This window comes from Archocentrus centrarchus, chromosome 11, assembly GCF_007364275.1.
Source record: "Archocentrus centrarchus isolate MPI-CPG fArcCen1 chromosome 11, fArcCen1, whole genome shotgun sequence".
NCBI classification, from domain to species: domain Eukaryota; kingdom Metazoa; phylum Chordata; class Actinopteri; order Cichliformes; family Cichlidae; genus Archocentrus; species Archocentrus centrarchus.
The window spans coordinates 13,987,920-14,004,144 of NC_044356.1; positions in this window are offsets into that span (position 1 = coordinate 13,987,920).

The window sequence follows — 16,225 nt, forward strand, 5'->3', positions numbered from 1 at the left end:
ACAGAAGAATGTAAAACTGTTGCCTGGTCTGACGAGTTTCTATTTCTGCTGTGAAAATGGAAGGGTAGGATCAGAATTTTGTGTGAACAACGTGAAAGCATGAATCTATTGTGCCTTGTGTCAACAGTTCAGGCTGCTGGTGGTGTAATGGTGTGGGGGATATTCTCTTGGCACCCTTTGGTCCTCCTGAAGGTTGCTGAATATACCATAATGTTGTGTCAACCTTGTGATTGTTAAGTTGCTGCTGTGAGATTACAGTGTCCCACAGTTTCTAAGTCAGATTCACACATGGCTCATGACGCTCACCTTCAGAGACATGAAGATGGTGACAATGAAAACTGAAAACATATTTCACATATATATATATATACTTAGCTGATATAATATGCACTTAGCTGGCGGGTGTAGTTTGGTAGAAAGAAAATTGCTCCCACATCGTACTGATCACAAACTGATTTGTCTTTTGTTCAGTAACTACTGTAGATCATGATTTCGGGAAGGAGACAGGCAGATGGGGCTGCTGTGTTTTTCCATTTTTCTTTTTCTTTTTAGGCCATCTAGTTCCATTATATTCAATACAAGACAGACATTTCTACAACCAACATCTCTTAAACTGGGCAACTCGCACCAAAATAATCCAGAGGGGCAAACAGCACAACATGCCTGTAGAAAAACATGCTTATTTGATTTGGGGGACAACTGTCCCTTTAAGGTTAAGGCTAGAAATAAGAATCACATTAATATTAGAAAATTAATACAGTGAGTAGAAGGCCATTACAAGTACAGTAATAACACATGTGTCTGAGTAATTATGTGTGTGTATCTGTGTGCCTATGTGTGTGTGTTAAACAGTGAAATATAGACTTAGGGGGAGCGTATGAAAATTTGGAGACTTTAATTAACCTGTTTAATTTCGCCGGTGGTGGTTTAACCACTCTATCTAGCCTAATGGTTGCCCGCAGTATTAATGGCTCCGTTAATTCCAAATATTAAGCATTAGCCTCGGTTTGATTAACTCTGCCAATTTCATATCTCATAATGGTGTCCTTTGTGGAGGGGATATCAGTGATAGTCACACCCATAAACATGGTTGTAGACTCTGTTGGTGCAACTTTTCGCCGAGCGATCCAAACATTAATCTGCATTACGGCCAGTGATAAATGAATGCTCATTACGCTTCTTAGCCGAGTCCCCGAAGGTCAGAATCCCTGCGAGTGAGGAGACGTGGCCCGAGTCAGCTGTAGATCTGCTGCCTACTGTCCACTCTTTCATCTCTCATTCATACACACATTCTGTCTAGTTTGCTTTCGTTTGCTCTCACTCACTCCCCGCTCCTCTGTTGTTTTTGTCAGTGATGACACCTCTCTTGAGTGCCCTCCAGGCATGTTGCCGTGGCGACTGGAGTAAAGGGGTGGATGAAAGAGCAAGCACTATCACTTTATTTTCTCCCCCAACTCTCCCTCCCTGTCTCTCTCTCTCTGTCCCACCACCTATCTGTGCAGCTCCACTGGATCGCTCGCCTCCATCCACTCTAACATTTGTCATCCTTTTGTCGCCTCTCACTCAGGAGGAAAGAAGTGTTGTGTATATGAGAGCATATTCTTCCACCTCTCCATAAACCTATAGTCTCTCGCTTCCTGCTGCGTGCGCTGGCCACACAGCACCAATGAAAGTGAGGTGAAAATATACAGAAAGACATCTGACACGTTTCCTGGGCTTGTCTCAACCAGCAGAGGCTCTGATGCAGATTTATAATGTGCTTTGTGTGTATTCTGATCACGTGACTGCATGAAGCTTCTCTGTATCATAACTTATTGAACAGATTTGTTCTTTTGCACTCTTTCTGCATGTTTATTGCCTGATGCAGCCTCTGCAGCTCCACGGCTTGTATTTCGCTGTAGGCACTGATACATACTATAGCAGCATGGCTCGTTACCTTAACTGTGACTGCGTTTGTGATTAATTCATGAACAGCAGCTATAGGCATATTGATTATTCTGATAATTTTTTCTCATCAATCAGCCTCAAAGCTTTCATACATCCTTGTTTGCTCATTATTGATTTCATTCTTCGGCCTACTTTACTCTCGTTGTAAGCAATATTGCAGTTAAAAAGATGTGCTGGTATCTCCCTCAGCGGGAATTCTTTATTCTTCCTCCTGGCTTCTATCTGTGCTATCGCTAATTTCCTATATCCATCTGTTCCTCTTTTCCCTACGTCTCATTCTGGACTTATCTCAGCTTTAATGTTAATGGATTAAAATGAGGTTGTCTTGATTGAGTTTAATGTCCAGTGGCGGTGTCAGTAAACAACAATTTATTTGATTAATCAGTTAATCTAGTGAAATGTCAAACTTTGAATATAAACTAAGTGTGACAAAAATAAATAAATAAATAACAGCAGAAGCTTTTTGAACTTGGTCGCACAGACAAATTAAAACCTCTGTGTAAAGGTAAGAGTGTATCTCTGGCTTTCCCGCCTCTGTGTCACAATGTGTCACCTTTTCAACCCCCCCTTATCCTCTTACTTCTTTCATTTGTTATGAAAATATATTTTGTAGTTTTAAATCCACTGCATCTGTTAAAAGAAAGTTACAAGAGAAAGAAAAGAACAAAGCGGAGAAAATCCAGAGGCAGCATCTTGAGGCTGAGAAAAGGAGGGTGGAGAGGGAGGTATGGAGCCATTAGCCAAATGGAAGGAAGGCTAGTCGTATTTTTGTTAATGGCATGAAGCTGAGGAGTGGACTGGCCCAAACTCCAGGTGGGCCTCCATCGTTTTGTCCCCTTGAGTGTAGTGCTTAACCTGCCTCGCTTCAGTAAGTACCCAGCTGTGCAAACGGCTAATGTGATTGTGAAGATATAAGCTCGAGATAATGGCATCTGCCAAGCAATCAAGAATAATGCTCCTCAGCATCAGGGCTGCGATTAAAAGAGAGCACAAGGAAATGGATGCTGGGATGGGGGCTGGAGAAGGGAGTGATGTGCTAAATGGTTGTAAAGGACAGGAGCAAGGAGATGAGCTGTCAAAGCAATCTGTTTAGAGAAATAGAGAGAAATTAAACACTGGAATAATTTAATGATTAAATTGACATAGTTCAAAGGTGCACTATGTCTTAATAAATTAAATGGGGTCGCCTCTTCAGATCCTCTGGGCATGCCAGCATTTCCGGATATCTGGATCCAGGGGCTCAGACTGTCCTGTATCATTCCCAGGGCGTCACATAGTGCAGTGTTGTCACAGCCTCTAGCATCTGACAGAAACACTCAGAGTGTCTTTTGGGATTGGAGCTGTGATGCACCAGGTTTATGCCAACAGTGAGAAGGGCCTTTACCACTCCCAGCAGTCACATATGGATGCTTGTAAATGACTCCCTTGGCACCACATTTAAACACAATGGGAAAGCAATTTTCAGTGAACAGTTTGAACCCAAATCACAATCTTTTCCTAAACCTACATTTTTTTAAAATTGCACACTAGGTGACAGAGTGCCAAATATGAAGCACCAGAACTGGACTCTAACCACGGTCTCCTAGCTGAAAAATTAGTGACTTACTACACCACCACCAGTTCAACCTCTAAACCTGATTACTCTTGTTGTCCTGTCTTCTTGCAACAATGGCATAGGGTACCTTGTGTATTGCAGCACCTGACAAAACTGCAGCATTTAAGTCTCTGAGATAAGAGCTCAGCATATTCACTTTAATGTCACTGGCTGCATTAACTTACTACATGTCTATTTTATGTATTTTTTAAATAATTTTAAATAATTAAATTGTTGTTAAAGTTTAAAACTCAAAACAATGATGACTTCTTCACTTGTACTAACTCCAGACTGGAGCTGCTTGGAAATATCGTCTGCTTCACAGGGTTTCCCTCTGCAATGGGCTCCCACTTTCCAGATCAGCCCCCACTTTTCATTGTAAAATAGCACTCATATCATGGATTAATAAATGAAAAGTTACTGAGAGTGAAACAGAGACCTCATTTTGTTTCATAAGTGACAATAAATTGATTTGATATTTTGCAAATGATATTTCCTTAGATAGCTTGAGAGGAGCATTACTGTTTTGGCCCTGCAAAGCCCACTGAGGTACAGTATATCATATAAAACTGCAGAAAGATTCAAAGGCATCCTGTGCAGTTTTTGACCAATCGCAGCACCATAATAGACTCGGGCAGCTTTAGCCCAGGTGGTAGTTTTATTCGATGCAAAACACTTGACTGATGCAAAGAAAAAAAAATCCTTCCAATGAAGTGATGCAATTATTCAAAGCTATATGAAACTGTATTAACTTATCAATGTACCAGCAATGGTAGGAAGATTTCAAAATGATCCAAAAATATAGTAAAGCTTAAAGAGACATACAGAGCCTACTTTCTTTGTTACCCCCAAGTTTCTTGTCAGATTGCCAGTTCCAACATCAGAAAGGTGTGAAAAAATTGAGTCTCCAATTCTATTTGACCATCTGTTGAAGTTTATTAGTTGAAGCATACTTTATGATATGTATGTGTGGAACACACACTGCTCCATAATAAACAATTAATCAAAGTGGATGAAATATGAATAAGTTGTCAGCATAGTGTGGCAGGCCATACCAAGTTCAACCAAATTTACCGAGCACATCATGCATATTTGAGGCTGGTTTCCAAATGAAAATCCTCTGGGGGCACAAATCTGAGTTTGCCAGGAACCTGTTATGGTGTCAGGAAGGTTTGGTAAAATCTAATTTCTAAGTCAGTTTGCATCACTCCACTCAAGGTGGATGGAAATAATAATAATAATGTAAAGACAACATAATTTATTTCATCTACTGGATAAGACCTGTACAGTTTTGTGAAGCTGTGAGAGAGTTAAAACTCTGAAAAGCGTTTATGTTGTGCAATGTAGATTATAACAAAAGCACTTTGTGTTACACCGCATATTCCCTCAATCTTACATCCCAAATAAACCAAAATATTGCTCTCATGATGAGAAAGGCTGACTTTGCACACCTTAGGTAACTTTTAATATACATAATGACCTCTACTTGGAAGACGGAGTGGCAGAGAGGGGGTTAAGAAGGTGGAGGGGTGTCGAATGATAGAAAATTATGTTTTGACAGTCAGGAGGTGGTAGGGCACGGGGACGCTGAGAATAGATGCACTTTCAGTGGCATGAAATATTGAGGAGAGGAGAGAGAAAACAAGAGGCGAGCAGCATGTGTCTGATGAGCAAACACAAAGAAGAGAGATTATTAGCATGACTGTTACAGAGAGGAGAAATATTTTCCATTGCGCAGAACCTTCAGGAGGCTAAACTACCAGGAATGTTTATGTAGAGAATAAATGAGGATTTTATAATGCATCAAAAGAAAGGCAGCTGCATGTTTAGTATGATTAATTTTTCAAACACTCTTACATTTTAACTGTAATTATGCAACGAGGCAGCACATTCACAAAATCATATTGCTTCTAACCATTTCAGAGTATATTTTAACAATACCAAACAAACTTGAACGATGAATGATGATAAAATCCATCCACCCATTTTCTTCTGCTTATCAACTTTGGGGTGGGGCTGGACACTATCTCAGCTGTCATGGGGTAAGAGGCAGGGTACAGCCTGGACAGGCTGCCAGTCTGTTGCAGGGCTAACACAGAGAGGCAAACAACCATTCACGCATTAGAATCACCATTTAACTTTACAAGCACGTCTTTGGATTGTGCCAGACTCTACATAGAAACCTCTTAGAAACTAGTAATTCTCCCCGTATTAGAGATGCCTTGTTATTTGTATAACTTTTTTTTCATATTATTTTGCAGGTAGTGTTTTTAATCCTCTGCAAAGCCCATTCCTAAAATCTTGGGATTTTCTTAATTGGTCATTGGTGGATTTACTTTGTACTCATGATCAATTTCCTGTACAACCTGCAGACATACACCAATCAACCATAACATTATGACCACTGACTAGTGAAGTGAATAACACTGCTTATCTCTTCATCGTTGCACCTGTTAGTGGGTGGGATATTTTAGGGAGCAAGTGCACATTTTGTCCTCAGAGTTGATGTGTTAGAAGCAGGAAAAAATTGGCCAAGTGTAAAGATTTGAGCGAGTCTTGGTCTCCTTTTGTTCATTGGTGTCTGGCACCAAACATACCTGCTGTTATTATGGTCAAACAACCACCTTCCATTTGTCAGTCTGAAGAACTTTATTCCACAAAGTTTTGTCTTTGTCTATATGTTCATTGGCAAACGGGTAACTGGTTGTGCTCTAATGTACTTTTTGAGCAGTGGAATTTTTTCCGGCACACATTCCATTCTTTTAAATATGTTCAATCCTTTTGTGATTGTAGATGCAGACACCTTGATACCAACTGCTGCAAGAATTGCCTGCATATTCTGTGATGATTTTGGGATTCTTGTGCATTTTTTTTCCATCAAATGGTCTACTCTGTGGGTGTTCAGTCATGGAGAAACTGGCAGTCACTGAAAATCTACTCCAATTTATAGACAATTTTCCTCACACCGGAATGATTTTTTTCCCCAAAAATACTTTGGAGATTTTTTTACAGTCCCCAGCCAGACTTACGGGCATCCACCACCTCTTTGTCATGATGACACCAAACAATTTAAAGCAAAGGGAAAATCAGATCCTAGATGCTAGAAGACATGTTACATAACAGTGTGATATACGGTACTGTGCAAAAGTTTGAGTCACCCCTCATGTCTTTATATTTTCCTTCCAAGGAGTCAGACTTTCTTATATTTTTAAAGTGGTCTTGAGCAATAGTTCTCCAGGCTTTTACAAATATGAATCACTCAAGCATTATAAAAGGCACTGAACTCAAAGGATGAACCTGTGTTGTTTCTACAAATAACAGACAACTTAGCAAAGAATCAATTTTAAATTGTATCTTTTGGCACTTTGTTAATAGCAGCCTGCACAAAATTACGTAATTTATGCAGATATATTTTTGAATATAAACAATGCAAAAGATGACACAGTTTGACCGGCATAAAACTGTATTTTTGTATTACAAGGTGATTCACAGAGAGATATTAGCCAAAAACCTGGCATAGCTCAGCATGGTGTGCAGTGTGTCCTTTAAAAAAAAAAAAAAAAACTGAGGAAACTGAACAAGTGGAGGACAAAAGAAGACATGGCAGGCCCTAAAAAAAATCTAGAGCAGATGAACAGTTTCTGGAAGTCGTGTTCTTACAAAATAACAATAAATCCAGAAAAACCGACACAGGACCTGAGAGATACATCTGGCCCTTCAGTTGATCCATCAGCTGTTCATTGAAGCCTCATCAGAAATATTCTCGGTGGAAGGGCGGCTGTCAAGAAGCCATTCTTCAGGAAGGGAAATGAGGAGAAAAGGCTGAGGTGTGCCAAATTACACAAGAACTGAATTGAAAATCAGTGACAACTGGTCTTATGGAGTGATGACCAAATGTGAAATTTCAAACATTACTGAAGCAGTGAGAAATCATCTTGACAGAGAACAGAACAAAAGGCAATCCAAAGAAGAGCTTGGAATGTCATATTCCTGTAGACCACTTAAATAAATCACAAGGTTGCCTAAGAAAGTTCAGGCTGTGTTGAAGAATCAAGGTAGTTATACCAAATATTGATTTTTTTAGGCTCATTAGAATTGTATAAATTCTGTTTTTGTCTTATATGCTGTATTTCCATGAATCTTTGCACATTTCAATACACCTATTTCTCGTTTTCTTTATAAAGAAGTGAGGAATGGCTCAAGATTTTTGCACAGTGCAAAAAAAAAAGATCTACTTCCTTTTTTCATGTTACTAATCTGTAAAGAATAAAAATAAAAGAATATCTTGTTGTGTCTTCGTGATTGACAAGAAATCAATAAAAGTAATGGAAAATGTTGTTGCAAAGTGTTTCTGTTCACCGCGTGTGTGTCAAGTGATGCACATCATTATAGAACACCAAGCACCGAAAATGCCTACACAAGGCTTTTCCAATAATATTTGACAAGCACAAGCAGGTACAAGTATTGACAAACCTGATAGCATGCTGGAGCTACAAGAGTTGCAAAAAAGAAAGAAAGAAAATCCGAATGGTGGGAACTAGGTCTGGTTAAAATGTTTTCAAGGATTGGTTCAACTTGTTAGGAAAGCTCAGAGGATTGCTTTGTACAACAAAGCAAGAAACAGTTAAGTCAATAGCAAAACACAATTGGCAGCCTTGACTGACCACAGAACAAACATCAATTGGGGATTCAATTGAGTTAGCATCTCAGTGTATTCATAAAGGATTACTTCTCACCTCATCTTCCTCTTTATTTCTCTCTGTCTCTCCTATCTGGCGCCTGTTGGTAAGTAAAGGTAGAGCTGTGAAGTCCTTTAATGATTAGCTTTAAGAAGGGTGACTCAGTAAACGTCTCATTGCCACTCAGGCACAAGCGGAATAGTAAAACTTCTGTTTTGCCTCTCATCAACCGTGCCTGCCCACAGCTCTAATGAGAAGTTTATGAAGGTAGAACTGCGCTGGCAGAGATAACTGATCTTGGCAGAGTGAATCAGAGTCAAAAGGCAGCGTTAGTCACTGCCATCCACAGCCTCAGGGCTTGGTGGCATCCTGCACGTATAGGCTCAATAATGCACAAGGAGAACAGCTATTATTAGCATAGAAACCGCTTTCCCTACATGCAACTGGAACACTCAGATCGATGTATGACCGCTTATCTCTGTCAGCCTTGTTATCCCGTGTCTCTATATAGAGACTGAGCCCTGTGTTGTCAAACAATGATAATCTTTGCACATCGCCTCCACTCACTGAGCAATCTATCCTTCATCCAAAAATATACAGCTATACTAAACCTGCTGCGTCTTCACATTGACAGCTATTTTTTGTCTCCTCTGTAAATGTTAGGTCAAAAGTTCACTTTGAAATAATGGAGCATGTGACCTTTTTCTCTGTGAGCAGGAGATATTGCTCCAAGAATTGGAGCATTTTGGATGAGAGGGTGTACAGAGGAGGGAGGGTGCAGCAAAGCCCCAAGGGAGGAGGAGAAATGTCACAAGGCCTGGCATGGACATCAACCCTTTCATTGTGTGTGCGTTCTAGAAAGGAAAAAAAAAAAACAGCCTCTGGATTATGACTTCAAATTGGGGTGTGGAAAGACAGATTTGGAGTGAGATGAGAGGTCAGAAAGGCAGATTATAGAGGAATATATTCCCTTAGGTTGATATCCATCTAACTGGAGACTAATGGTTTGATCATTTATGCATATATCGTCAGACAGTGTACAAAATGCACAATCACTCATGAAACTGCAGGTTGCTGCATGCAGGCAAGTTACTGTGGCAGCTAGTCATCTTACACTATCCTGCTTCTACATTTAGCATGTCACCGTTTATCAGATTAAATGTCACATATTAGCAGTATAAGTTAAAGCAAACACTGGTGCAAGATAAGACGAGTTGTTGTGAGAAGGTTAACGGGAATTCCTTCATTTTTTCAACCTGGTTCTTACTTTGCTAGGCCTTCTGATTATGGTGGTCCTGTTTTTGTAGCATCTATTATTGAGATTAGGGAAATGTGACTTTGGCAAAACAACAGTATTTGAAGAAAGCAGTACATGCCTCATAATAAAGCTGATTTCTGAGAAATCAAATGTTTCTAAGACCAAATGAAAGCAGACACAGAGAAATTTGCTTTTTGGATTAGATTTGTGGCTAATGGAAGCAAGTTTAAAAAGGACATGAAAGCAAATGTGTAAACTTCACAGAATATTTGTTGACTTAAAAGTTTTTGACTCTTTGATGCAGTCTTTATTAGCGGTTGTCATGCAACTGTCGATCATCAAACTTTCACTTTCTGACTTGTTGTCCACAGTCATGAGTCTACAGGAAAAGGGAGTTTGTGGACCCCGAGTTTCCTAAAAGCTGCTTCTAAGACTCAACATAGAGCTCAAGCTTTCCCTCTTCTCTGTCAGTCTCTGACAGCTGTGATTTCAAACAACAACAGATATATGCGAGGGGAAAAAACAGAAAATGCTGGGCACTCGTAGTCCTGATAAATTCTGGATGATGCCTAAAAGGGAAAGATGCAAGCATTATCTATAAAACTGAGCATTGTAGGTGTACGGCGGTTGCTCTTCTTTCACTGCAAGCCTGCTCCTTGACAGAAATGATAAATCCATCAGTTCTCCATTATGCTGCCCGCAACAACTGGTCACAAGAAGACATGCTTCAGGTTAAGAGATTGCAAATAATAAGAGGTTTGACAACCATTTTATGTGGAAAAATCCCATTGATTGTGACAGCAAGGCAATTCAAAACTGAAAAAAGGCATTCTCTCTGTACCATTTTGTTGTGTAGTCTATCTGTCACTATCTAAAACGTATGAATAATTATTTGCAAGACCAGATTCCAAGGTCTTTATTTATCTGACTAAAAATTATTTCTTAATTTAAGAGGGGTTTTTTTCTTGCATGAAAATGAAACCTTGTTTAACTGCATGAAAAAGGTTTTCCCTCCTGGTTGTTTACTATGTTTGTAGACTAGAGCATCACAGTGACATATGGCAGGATGCCCCGAAGGACTGTACTTGATGCTCGGATTTCAATCATGAGTCCAACTGATGCTCAGGCCACTCATCCCTCAGCTTTGGACCAATCCCAGCAAGTGATGCCCAGGCAAGCCGTCATGAGGTCACTGTGTCAGGCCTGACCATCTTGCACACACCCGCCGTTCCAGGGCCAAAAGAACTGACTGACCTAATTAGCAGTTTGAGTAATTGCCACCGTGTGTGTGTGTGGTGTGTGTGTGTGTGTTGTAGCACAGGGGGTGACAGTGAGGAACAGCTGGTCACTGGCTGGGATAAAATTAAATCTTTCAGACAACTTTCATTCATTGATATAGATGAGTATCAGCTGTAAACAAAACTAAAGGGAGACAGGCTATGACACTTCAAACCGAGGTATTCATTCAGGAGCTATTCATTTTTAAGAACACGCACGCATGCATACACACACACACACAGCTTCCTTCTGGTTTCCAAAAGATGCTCATTGTGTCACTCACCAGAGACTTTGCTAGGTACAGCTGTTCAATTTTAAATTAATGCAAATATCTAACCAGCCAATCATATGACAAGCATTTCAATGCATTTAGGCATGTAGACATGGTCAAGATGACCTGCTTTAGTTCAAAAAGAACATCAGAATGGGGAAGAAAGGTTGATTTTAGCGACTTTGAACATGGCATGGTTGCTGGAGTCAGGCGGGCTGTGAGTATTTCAGAAAGTGCTAATCTACTGGGATTTTCCCACAAACCCATCTCTAGGGTTTGCAGAGAAGGGTCTGAAAAAGAGAAAAAAGAGTGGTTGGTGGGTGAAAAATGACATGTTGATGCCAGAGGTCAGAGGAGAACGGCGAGACTGCTTTGCCCTAATAGGAAGGCAACAGTAACTCAAATAACCACTCGTTACAACCAAAGAATGCAGAAGAGCATCTCTGAATACACAACACATCACACCTTGAAGCAGATGGGCTACGTCAGCAGAAGACCACACCAGGGCCACTCCTGTCAGCTAAGAATAGGAAACTGGGGCTGCATTTCACACTGCTCAAAAAAGTTAGACAACAGAAGACTGGAAAAACATCGCCTGCCATGATGAGCCTTGATTTCTGCTGCAATATTCAGATGGTAGTGTCAGAATTTGGCATAAACAACACAAAAGCATGGATCCATCCTGCCTTGTATCAACGGTTCAGGCTGCTGGAGGTTGTGTATGGTGTGGAGGATATTTTCTTGGCACAATTTGGGCCATTAGTGCCAAATAAGCATAGTTTAAACAACACTGTCTACACAAGGACTGTTACTGACTATGTCCATCCCTGTATACCCACAGCGTGCCATCTTGTGATAGCTGCTTGCAGCAAGATAACACACCATATCACAAAGCTCATTTCCATCAAACTGGTTTCTTGAACATGACAAGTTCACTGTACTCAAATGGCAGTCACCAGATGTCAGTCCAGTAGAGCACCTTTGGGATGTGGTGGAACAGGAGAATCACATCATGGATGTGCAATTAACAAATCTGCAGCATCTGTGTGAGGCTATCGTGTCATTATGGACCAAAATCTCTGAGGAATGTTTCCAGCACCTTGTTGACTCTATGCCATGAAGAATTAAGTCAGTTCAGAAGGCAAAAAAGGCTCCAACTCAGCACTCACAAGGTGTGCCTGATGTGTCTGTCTAATATGCTCCTAAACTAGAGCGACACATACACATAGGAAAGTCTTAGTAGTGAATTTAATGAACACAGTTTTTCATACGGTAAATAGGCCAATATCTACTAATAAAATAGAAGCAAGCTAATTATTTGGAAACATTAGTTTTCCTGTTCCTTTTTAAGACTTTAATGCACTTCACTTTATATAAGTGAATTCTTTAAGGGTTCAATTCATCAGTGGCTTCTTCTTTTCAGTCAAACTTGGCAACTCTGTCCACACAGCATGCTCACATCTACTCTGGGAAGCTTGGACAGAAGTGGCATCTTAATGCCGGTGTTATTTTTTTCCCTGTGTCATAACCAATTTAAGAGTGGTGCTTTTCACATTCACACAGACTACCTTCATCTGACAGTGGGGCCCGCTGCTGACTGTGAACAATCCTCTGCCTCTCCACTGTCACAGTGAGCACATTCACTTAACTATATGACTGCAGAAATGGCAGCGCCACTCGAGAACAAACACATAAAAAACGTCCACATGTTAGGAAGGTTGACACCTTTTTGCTCTGCCCCCCAATCGCGTGTATAATTCTTCAAGACTATTGACGGCAGTCCCAGCTGAGATTCACAAAGTCATATTATCTGCTTCTATTTAAATCCCCATGTTCTGGCTTAACCCCTTAACTGGCAGCAAAAAAATCACCTGACAAAAACTACATAACGCCTTCTGGTTATTATTGGCTCTGAACAACCCATTTCATAGCCTATTAATCGGCTGCGTCTGGTCCGCGGGCCGAATGAAGTGCATTTATATGGCAGGCTAGACCCGCCCATTTTGACTGACACCTCATTCGGCCAATCATGTTAAGAAATGGGTTTCCCAGAGCCAATAATACTCAGAGGGCGTCACGTAGCTTGTCAGGTGATTTGGTGCAGCCAGTTACATGATTGGCCGAATGACGTGTCAATAAAATGGGAGGGTCTAGCCTGCCATATAAAAGGGACTACAAACGGCCCGTCACCGGGCCCTTGCCAGTTAAGGGGTTAACACCAAAACACCCTGGCTCTTCTGTTTTTGTTAACGTCAGTACGAGCCACGGGGGGATCAGCTGATGCTCAGAGAGCTATTTCAGCAAGCCACACAGTCTGCTTTGCTCTCAGCACTTGTACAAAGGCCAAGTGCAATGCCTCAGAGGAGTATTGTTAGTCAGTAGTCCGGTGAGAAGGAGTAATGAGCCGAGCAATCAGTGTTACTTGTTCATAGCCCAGTGACACATAGCTGATGTGGTCTCATATGGAGTTATAGAAGCCTCATGAGGGACTTTTGTGGAGCTACATCTGGTCTTAAGCTGAATGTACGCAGATGTACGGCAGCCATCTTGCACGATTATGTCCTTTTCATTTTCTGTGCTCTCTGATGAGCTGATAATTCACAAGGGCGATGCAGTCATCAGATTCGGTCCCCCTATTTTTGTTTTCATCGCACTGCCAAACCAAGTTTCTCATGACGCGACAATTTTTTTTTTCTCCCTATTTTAATTAATCTTCCACAAGCTGCTCCTCAAACTGCAAGGGAAGGAAGGAGACAGGAGAAATGAAACAAGTGGGACATAAAACCCAGGAGAGGCTCGGAGAGAAACTTGTTTAGCTACATTAATGTTGAACTTTGCGAAGAGAGACAGACAGAGGAAGATGGAAAAGTTAATAGCGTTCTCTAGATTGAGGACGCCTCATTATTTTGGTGATGTGAATCGCATCAAAGCAGCTTATTATGATCATCAGCACTCGATAGTGGAGATGGAGGTGATCCACTCTTGGGCTGAGGGCACCGCCATAGTGTGCTATTGATTTGGCTGTTAAGAGGTGCTTGTGTTACAAAGGGCATGCATCTCAGTCTTCCATTAAGATAATTATGCTTTCTATCGCCTTTTGCACACCTCTGTGGCCCACTGAATGAATAAAATCGCAAATAATTAAGTTGCTCTTTATGTGTTCTCTCAGAGCTCAAGAAACTAAGCAGCTAAGTGCTATGTGCAAGGTTTGACAGGTGTTAGGGAGAGTTAAGGAGAGAGAAAGTGATTTCATAACTGTACCATAAACTTGTATGTTAACTTTTGAGATTCTGAACTTTCTTGTGTGCAGATGAGCCAAACCGAGTGTTTGAAGTTATCTACAAGAAGCTGAAAAATGACTCTGGCGTGAGTTACGTGACACGAGAGTTACTCTGACACAGCTGGACATTACACAGAGCTTTAGTCCCAAATCTTAACAAAGTGCCCGCCGAACACACACGCTGCTTGTGGTCTTCTTTCACCCTTTTATTTGACACGCCAAGGGCCTTCTTGGAGGACCAGTTTTGTAGAGAACCATTTGGTATTAGCATTTTCAAAAGGGCAATCGAGTCAGCACGTCAGAAAACAGGGAAAGGTCACCAGGTTTCCTGCCGCTTAAAATCTCCACACTCTATCAAGTTCTTGCTTTGCTGCCACGGAACAGCTCGTGCCAAATTGAGAGATTGCCCATTTTTCTCCCCAGTGACATTAAGAGGGTCATTTAGCACTCTATCTCCAAAAACCCTGATCGGGCTGAACAAGCCCTTTCCCCCCCCAAAATGCAGCGGACAGGAATCAGAGGAATGTGATAGCAGACCCTCACATGGCTTAAGGCTTGGCTGTGATATGACTGGCACCAAACCTCAGGGGTACAACCAGCGTGCTAGGTTGGGAAGGGGCTGAGAGCACGGGGGAGGGGGGAGGGGGTGGTTGCAGGGGATTTCTCCATGAACGTCTGTCTTGCTTGAAGAGAAACTGGGGGGTGGGAGGGGGCTCATGCGCGCTGCGTGGCAAAGCAAGCAAGGGTCCCCACAGAGGCTGGTTCCAGCGGTGGGGGAGATGTGCTTACACGGTTGAGTTAGCTAAGCCTGCAGATCCAGAGGGGACAGAGAGGGTGGCATAGAGAGGAGAGGCAGAGCTCCAGGGAGCAGCGTGAGTCTTGGCTGCGGATAAAAGTGCTGCCTCAGAGGCGCTGATATCTCAAAGCACCCTGGGGTTGACCTTGGCCAACCTGCACTTGCTGCCAACCCATCTGCTTGTTACAGAGATATAAGCAAGGTATCTTTATTTCTCTTTAGAAACGTGTTTAAAATGTAGCATCCACCAAAGTGACACATAAACAGTGATATTCACACAGCATTAAAGGCAGCTAATAGCCTTCTGTTTATTTAATGCTTACATTATAGCACATGCATCCACCCATTCATCTTCTTCTCCTTTGCCACTGACTGTGTGCAGATTTAAAGCGAATTTGAAGCTATAAAATGAAAGCAGCATAAAAGGCAGACACTAATAACCATCGAGAAAAATTAATAATACTGAAAAAAAATGTACATTATGAATACATTTAAATATATAAACAATGATAAACAAAACAAAGTAATGTTTTATACTGACATATACAAGCTGGAAACACCTCTAACAGCCATGTGCGCACACTCTGATGTTCAACATGGCAAAAGCTTTCACCTTCTTGACATTTATTTCTATCATCCAGCTCAAAATGGTACAAATGAAAGCATGAACTCCACCCTGATTGCAGACAGTTCAGTGGTGGGGCGATTGTGTTGCGCCCACCAATGAGCTGAACAAAACTGATGCTTGTTCACATTACAGATCCTGTAGGCCAAGAAAAAACAAACAAAAAAAGTACACTTACCTCCATCTGAACTAAGATAATGAGTAGAGACATATGTCTGCCACTACCCAGCTGAAACTGTCAGGAAGCTCTGCTGTGTGTGTGTGCATCAAACAGCAACATCACTGGCTGCTTGGCCTGTTTCAGCTGTTGATTGGCTCTTCACGGGTAACATTTGTTTCAGAACTCTCCCAGATATTTTGTTTCAGGATTTTTTGAGTGCCGTGTCTCTCTCTTATAATTCTGCTGTTAAAATTACCCAGAATCTCGCTGTCTGTGCCTGCACAGAGTCAAAAGAATAAGAGACAATACAAACCCCAGACACAGCTTGTTCACCCTG